The sequence below is a fragment of the Cibotium barometz genome, chromosome 65 (genome assembly GCF_041138505.1).
Source record: "Cibotium barometz isolate CiBa-2024 chromosome 65, ASM4113850v1, whole genome shotgun sequence".
NCBI lineage: Eukaryota > Viridiplantae > Streptophyta > Polypodiopsida > Cyatheales > Cibotiaceae > Cibotium > Cibotium barometz.
The window spans coordinates 24,811,792-24,820,372 of NC_141110.1; the positions used below are offsets into that span (position 1 = coordinate 24,811,792).

Here is an 8,581-nt window from a genome sequence, read left to right on the forward strand (position 1 = left end):
ACAGTGCAACTATACCCTTTGGTTAGATTCAATTTATACCTGCTTAATGTAAATATTCTCTTTTTAACGCTAACTTCCAAATTAATGGCTGAAGATTTCCTAAGATTTTCTCGGGAGGAATGGAACAGGCATGGCAAACTTGCCACCACGATTGTGTCCTCTGAATGGAACAGGCGTTCGCGTCTCAGAGATTCCTCTACAATGGGATTTTTGCCTAGTTTCCTCCTCTTATTTTTGTAAATTTAAGTATCTGTACTATCTCACACAGCAACACCAAAGATGTTAAACTAAACATAAAACCTTGCACACAAGAGAGGAAGAGAAGAAGAGAAACGACCATACAAGGATCGAGTTAGAGATGTGCACTTAGCCAAACCTAATGAGAGTTAACTCCCGTTTGTGAGGCTACTAGTGGCACACTCCACCACCACTTGTGTCACCCAAGTGGAGATTTAAGAGCTAGGTGAAGAGCAAGAAGGAGGGAGCATGCAAGCATCAACAATACAAGCATGTATCCACAAGCTCAAGAGAGTGAGAAAAAGAGGGAGGAAAAACCCAAATGAGACTAATGGAATTGTCCCTTTTCATATTCCATAAAATTTCTTATATACAATAGCTTTTATTTTACAATGGTTGACCACCCATTTACAATCGGGGGCCCAAAACTAGATTCCTAGCTCTATGTATATCTCCTTCCTAGACTGGCATTACACAAGTCATAAGATCAGTCATTCCATATCTCTTTTATCGTTCAACGCTTTGCACGGTTACAAAAATATAAGTTATAAGAAGCATAGCCACGCTTGAAAAATAATATTACTGGAGTGGTTAACATGTGCAAGCAAAGTTTGATCACCATAGGATGGTTTTTAGTATATCACTTAGTTGTGGAATTTTAAAGTCTCTTAGTGCTTGAAAAGTCATGGAAAAATCTTTTCTTCACCATGCCATCGTACCCAAACATTTTCCGATGGTGAGGAAACTTTGCAAGCATGTGGGGGGAACCCCCAAACGCTCCCAAAGTTTGGTCACCACATCACATGATGTTTTGGTATATTAATTACTACCTGGTGTGGAATTTTCAAATTTCTTTAATGCTATAGAGGCCATAGAAAATCCCAATTGTTCACGATGCCATCATACCCAAACATCGTCTGACGGTGATAAAACTTTTCGAGGATGTGGAGGGGGAACCCCCCCACATGCTCGTAAAATTTGGTCACCATAGGATGATGTTTTATATATCAATTAGCACCCAATGTGGAAATTTAAAGTCTGTTAGGGCTCGAGAGGCCATGGAAAATCTTGCTCTTCACCATGCCATCGTACCTAAACATCATCCGATGGTGAGCAAACTTTGCAAGCATGTGGGCGGGGACCCCCCCTCCGAAATTCCCATTGTGGAATTTTCCAATTCCCCTCCAAAATTCCCATTGTGGAATTTTCAAGCCATGGAAAATCCCGGTCTTCACCATTCTCTTTGATGTCCAACCCAAAAAATGGATTTTTTAGACTTACTTTGTTTGGCTCCAAATGGTTTCTTGAGATCATCCCATGCTCCTTTAGAGTTGTTCCTTTTTTTAGAGACGCACCTGATACAGAGAGTTTACTTATAGTGAACCCCCCGAGATAGCACCATATGTACATTGGACCTACACACTTATTCATTTTCTAGAGTGGTCTATCACACAGGTGCCTCATACGCTACAATGTTGGCTGAGAGCCTATAGTTTACATAAGGGTAGGAATACAATGAGTGATATAGATACAAGATGAGATGTGTGCCTTCTTACATCAACTAGAAGACTCTTTCTAATGATTAGCCTTCTTCTTGGCAAGCCCACTTATTTGGATCTTCGTTTTGCTAATGATTGATGTTTAATGCTTTAATGCTGGTAAAGGTTGGGTCGGGTAGGTTCTTCAAGGTAGTCACCAATGGGTTGAATTCTTCCAAGGTCATGCTCTTGAGAAGGATTGATGTGGCATACTTCTCTTCCACTAGAGACCCAACACATGCAAGTTGTTGCATAACACATTTAAGTTTACTTAGATGTGCTTGGAGTGACTCATTCTCTTTCATGTCCAACCCAAAAAAATGGAGTTTTTAGACTGGCTTTTTTTGGCTCCAAATGGTTTCTTGAGTTCAACCCATGCTCCTTTAGAGTTGCTCCTTTTTTTAGAGTTTTCTTCTAACACAATGTGATGGTGGATGAAACTATCACCTAGCCCTAATGTAATAATGGCTCTCTCATCTCTTTTATATTCCCCTTCTAAATAGGTGCACTTTCCCTTCCAATTACTATCCCCCACCAAAGCCCATCTTTCATGAGAACAAACTTGAGTTTTACTTGCCATATGTGGAAACCTTCACCATTAAATTTATTTACTATGAGTGGATTTGACATGGTTTACTTATGGTGATGTGGGAAGGTCTTTGCAATAGGGTTACTCAAAGCCAACGCCTAGTGAGTTACAAAAGTGGAGATACCCAAATTTAAAAACTATAAAACCAAAAAATACCTTGATTTAGGAGAGGTATTTTGAGTACTATAAGTTTATTTTAATTATGCCCAAGTGTTTAAAAATACCCCAATGATAAATTAGAACCTTCAATGGCTCTAAAAGTTAATTGTAAACATCACTAATTATCCAATTCATAAACGTAATTTGTAGAGTAGAGAATGGTTTGTCAAATAAAGCTTCAATGTTTGTTGTTTATGTTCAACTAATTAATGTACACACCCTCTACAATATATGCATTGAGCCCATGAACCATTTTCTTGAGAGTATGATGGGAAAATGAATTGATAAATTACCCCCTCCTAGCTGGGAATTGTTGCCAACTAGTGTTGTGGGCACTTTTGATGCACTTGATTTGATCAACAAGCAATGCTCCCCTTGTGATGAGTTGTAGACCTAGCTCTCCAAGGTATGGCTTCTTGAAGACAGTGGAGCAAAAACCTTTTATTCGTATTGATTTTGGAGCTTGATACAAGATGGGAAAATATGTTTGAAAGTAGTTTAAATTTAAATTTCAGAAAACATCTAACCATTTTAATAATCTAACCTATCCTAAGTGTGTAGCTATCCAGGGAGTGGCTCTAATACCAACTTGAGATTTGCACCTAGAGTTGATTAGGGTGTATAGAAATGGATCATAATCAACACTGTAGAATGCTAGAAAGCAAGGAAAAGATTAGCACTAATGACAATGCAAATGATAAAAATGAAGATTAACGATAAGGCAAGAGGTTTAGCTCAAAAAATCATATGTTTGATCCAATAGATAGAGTGCATTTTTATTCGAGCACCACCTTCTTTGAATTGACCACCCATTTGGCATCCCTTTCCACTTCTTCTAGATGCCGAATGTTGGCCTCCATAGGTTGTACATCTTCATCCTTTAGGCTCCCTTTAAACCTTTGAACCATAGTCTATGCCTTATGAAACTCTTAGAAATGTTTTTGGGTAACGTACCACTCCCCATTGCTCCAAGCATTTACCCCACATCACTAGCTTTTTTGACATTAGGTATTTTGAGCATGGTATTGATATATCTCAGTGAGCATCAACATAGCTAGTTTTCTCCATAAAGTGTCAGTGCATTGAGTTAGAAATAGGGGGACATATGACTATAGTGTGGTCTCATTTCATGTGGGCCTAATACGGATTGAATCACATACACATTATTAAGTACAAATGGTTGCTCACATACATTTGGTATGTTCATTCATAATACTAATCTAATTATCACCCATTTCTCAAAGAATGTCATGAAACATTAATGTCTTCAAGAACTTTTGTAAAGTCATGTAGTTTCTTTTCCTTGCACATGCTACTTTAACACATCAATAATGAAGTTACAAGAATGTAATTCAATAATTAAAGTAGAATTTAGATAAATGAAGTTACAAGAACAAGTAAAATTTGGATAAGGTGAAATAGAATCTTGAAATTGAAAGGGATGTGTAAAAGTACAAGTGAGAGAAGTATAAAGTAAAATATGGACATCAAATAAGAACACAAAAAGGAACAATAAAAGAAATAAGATTTCACCTTGTTTTGAACACACCCTTCTCTTTAGAGGACTCCCTTTTTAGGTAGGGATTCCATTGCACTCAATAATCTCTTTCTTGTCTCAAAACTAAGCAGGGCCATGCTAAAGCTTTCAGCAAGATTTGTTAGCCTCCCATTTTCTTTTCTTGTATCCTATTTTCTTAGGCATGGCCTTGACTTTCTATTTTAGACTATTATGAAGAATTACACTATTTAAAAAAATATTACATAAGATCATAATTAATTTTTGAATGATTAGGATATTCAAGAGAATATAAATAATTGTATATAATCCATGTTTCCATGTTGTATTGTATATTATATGTAGATTATAGAAAAGAAAATGTAGACAAAGCGTTTATATTAATTTGGTTCACTTTATTAAAGTTATACCATTGTAAATGTACGGATATAGATTTATTAATGTTTTATGTGGAAATTACAAACATCCACTGACTTAGTATTGTAGACTTGTAAGAGTGGTTTGATCCATGAAAAAACAACTTATTGAATATTGTCTAATATACTATCCAATCGTAATATAATATAGAATGTCACTAAGTTTTGTACACCTCAACAAGCATTCTCATGCGATGCATAGTTTTTGGTACATAATAAACTTGTCAATATATGTGTGTGTGTACACACACTAGTTACTAAGGTTTATGAAAATACCAAAAGCAATGAAAACAATCCCAAAACAAAGTAGTCAAATAAATCTAGCGTCCGTGAGCAGATAAAAAGTGGATTTAGAAAAACAACCACAACTTAGTTAGGAATATTTCGATCTTAAAGTGGATGAAATATAAAATCAAAGTATTTAAAAAATGAATATCTCCTGAGCATTGAAAAAATAGATTTAAAAAAGCAACAGTAAGCTAATTAAGAATATATATGTACTCTTATATGGTCGATGAGTTTTACAATCAGAATTTTGCAATTGCACTAGTTCTAAAAGTGGAAGAAACTTATTTTAGTTCGATCAAAAAAGAAAGGCAAAATGAACAAAAGGGGTTGAAAAAAGTTGTCAAAGCACGTGATATATATATATCAAGTGTGATTGTTGCTTGTAACGTACAACGGGTGGATGTGGGTTGTCAAGAAACGCCACCCACTAAAGATAAGGCCCCATTTTGCTTTGCCAAGCATTAGAAACGGACAAGTTACAGCTACTAGATATGGTGAGACTCAAGGCACTCGGGGCCGGAAGATATGGATGATAGCTTGAAGCAACTGCGATAAGAAAAGAGCACCCTCTGCAGTTCTAGCAGCGGTTGGTGAGTCCTAGCAACGGTTGGTGACGATCGTCCTGCGTATATAAAGTGGGCGCCACAGTCGTGGACGCCAATTCCTGAGAAAGTCAACTAGCAAGCATGGCGCACGGCCTTTATTCTTCTCTCTTGCTGGTCGTTGCGGCGCTAGCAATTCTCCCTGTTCATAGGGCACAGCTACACTTGGGCATCCGCCGCTTTAAATTCCATGTAAGTGACCGACTCTGTATGTGTGTGTGTGTCGTTGGTTGCGCAGGGGCTGCAAATTTTGACATTAATCCACCACGCGCACAGGTGAAGTACAGCAACTTCACCCGGCTTTGCCACACCAAACGCATGGTGACGGTGAACGACGAGTTTCCTGGGCCGACGCTGCTCGTGGGAGAGGGGGAGCGTGTGCTGGTCAAAGTGATCAACGAGATGCCTGACAAGAATATCACCATCCACTGGTAACTTGATCTGAACTAACACGAACGCCATTACGGCCACATAGGTATTTACTTACTTCGGCTTTTACTTTGCTGTGGATCGATCGATATGTATCAAGGCATGGCGTTCGTCAGCTGCGGTCCGGGTGGTTCGACGGGCCGGCCTACATCACGCAGTGCCCCATCCAGCCGGGGCGGAGCTACCTCTACAATTTCACCGTCACCGGCCAGCGCGGCACCCTCTTCTGGCACGCCCACATCTCCTGGATGCGCTCTACTGTGCACGGGGCCTTCATCATCCTACCAAAGGCACAGCGCAGCTATCCATTCCCCCAGCCGGCCCAAGAGATCCCTATCGTCCTCGGTACGTTGCCCCCCATCGAATAGATAAGTTGGCCATCCTGTAGGGGTGGCACTGGTCGTCGATCATGCAGTAACACGTTGAGAATTTTGCAACTTACAAATTCAGGTGAGTGGTGGAATTCGGATACGGAATTTGTGATAAAGCAAGCGCTGCAGTCTGGAGCCGGCCCCAACGTCTCCGATGCCTACACGATCAACGGGCAGCCGGGAGCCCTCTACAATTGCTCCGCTAAGGGTAATCATTACTGTTCAGCACGGACAGCTTATTGTCTGTACACAATTTGGTTGTTGTAAAAATCAGCGTATTAAATTGCAGATATGTTTAAGCTCCCGGTGGCGCAGAACCAGACTTACCTGCTCCGAATCATCAATGCCGGCCTCAATGACGAGCTCTTCCTCAGCCTCGCGAGTCGCCAACCATACACTGACCGTGGTGGAGATCGACGCCACCTATACCAAGCCCTTCAAGGCCAGCTCAATACTCATCGCGCCAGGGCAGACCACTAACGTCCTCCTCACTGCCGATCAGCCAACCGGAAGGTACTTGCTCGCAGTGAGGGCCTACAACTCCGCAGGTCCCACCGTGCCCTTCGACAATACCACGGCCACCGCAGTGGTTGAGTATTTGGGATCCCCCAACTCCTCCACGCCGGTCTTGCCTGCCCTTCCTTCTTACAACGACACCACCTTGGCCAACAACTTCAGCGCTAGTCTGAGAAGCCTCAACTCCAACGCCTTCCCAGCCACCGTTCCCCTCAATGTAGACCGCCACTTGCTCTTCACCGTGGGCCTGGCTAGAAAACCGTGCCCTCGCTCCAAAATATGCCAGGGGCCCTCTGGAGGCATGTTCGCAGCCGCAGTCAGCAATGTTTCTTTCACCCTTCCCAACACCGCCCTCCTGCAGTCCTTCTTCTTCAAGTCGATGAGCGTCAAGAAGAATCGGACCAGTGCCATGAATGTCTTTCCCACTAGCTTTCCGGACAACCCCGTAAGGCCTTTCAACTATACTGGTGCACAACCCAAGAACCTCGCTCCGCAGATGGGCACACGGCTCTCCTGGCTGCCCTTCAACTCCAGTGTACAGCTCGTTCTACAAGGCACCAGCATCCTCGGCACCGAGAGTCACCCGATCCACCTCCACGGCTACAACTTCTTTGTGGTAGGCCAAGGAGTCGGAAACTACAATAGCACGAGCGATCCCTCTACATTCAACATGGCCGACCCTCCTGAGCGCAACACTGTAGGCGTCCCCAAGGGAGGGTGGGTCGCCCTCCGCTTCCGGGCGGACAATCCAGGTACAACTACATCAATATTATGCCTTCAACAAGTTTTCATGTTCTTGCATTGCTCACATTAGTGTCACAACCCTATGCATGCAGGAGTGTGGCTCATGCACTGTCACTTGGAGACCCACACGAGTTGGGGTTTGGAAACTGCTTTCCTTGTAACAAACGGCATTGGGCCAGAGCAGTCCGTTCAGGCCCCGCCCTTCGACTTGCCATCTTGCTAAGCTTCCAACCATTTTTTTCAATCTTCCTTCGCTCTAGCACTCCATGGGATTCTTCTTAGGTTTCTCTTGTGTTTTGTTACTCAGGATTCTGATGAATCCCACACCCAGCCAATTTTTTCATTCTTCCTTCTTTTTATTTTCCCCTTCTAGCACTTCATGGAATTCTTCTTAGGATTCCCTTGTGTTTGGTACGTTATGTGGATGTCCACCATCGACGGAGGATATTTCATGTCCAGCAACCCCTCCAAGCTTTCAATAAATGTAATTTTACGGGGCACATTTGCAGAAGATGGAGCAGCCTGAACGTAATGAGTGATACCATGTTGGAGAGTACACTTAATATTTTGTTTTGGTATCAAGGGATGGAGTTTCTTGATTCAAGATTATTTGTTTTCTCGAAGGAACACAACTAGGATAATCAAAGATGCATACCCTCATTATGAAAGTAGGGTGAAAGATGTAGAGTTTAGGACTAAAGAAACACTTGGAAGGAACACAACTAGGATAATCAAAGATGCATACCCTCATTATGAAAGTAGGGTGAAAGATGTAGAGTTTAGGACTAAAGAAACACTTGGAAGAAACACAACTAGGATAATCAAAGATGCATACCCTCATTATGAAAGTAGGGTGAAAGATGTAGAGTTTAGGACTAAAGAAATACGGCAAGGAGCAATAAAGCTTTCATCTTAGGATGGAGATAAGGAGACAAGACACATGGAAAAAAGTATCAAATGAAGGGGATACTAAGAGCAACAATGCCCTTACCCAAAGGTACGGTTGGGGTATATAGGACATTTCATGAGAATAAAGAGATTTGGGGTACTAAGAGCAACATGGCCCTTACCCAAAGGTAGGGTTGCCATCCACCCAAAGATCAACATTCTTCTTCCCCTCATTTCTTAGTGTGGACATGGTTGAATTAGGTAACGGTTGCCTAACATATGGACGTT

General features: G+C 41.6%; 1 pseudogene across 1 annotated transcript; it reads left to right on the forward strand.

Annotated features, from left to right (window-relative positions):
- Positions 1–5,429: 5,429 nt before the first annotated feature.
- Positions 5,430–7,628, forward strand: LOC147603095 (laccase-12-like; annotated as a pseudogene). The gene is made up of 6 exons (XR_015265726.1): positions 5,430–5,537; positions 5,622–5,776; positions 5,875–6,119; positions 6,225–6,353; positions 6,435–7,413; positions 7,498–7,628. The product of XR_015265726.1 is annotated as a laccase-12-like (transcript).
- The last annotated feature ends 953 nt before the right edge of the window (positions 7,629–8,581 follow it).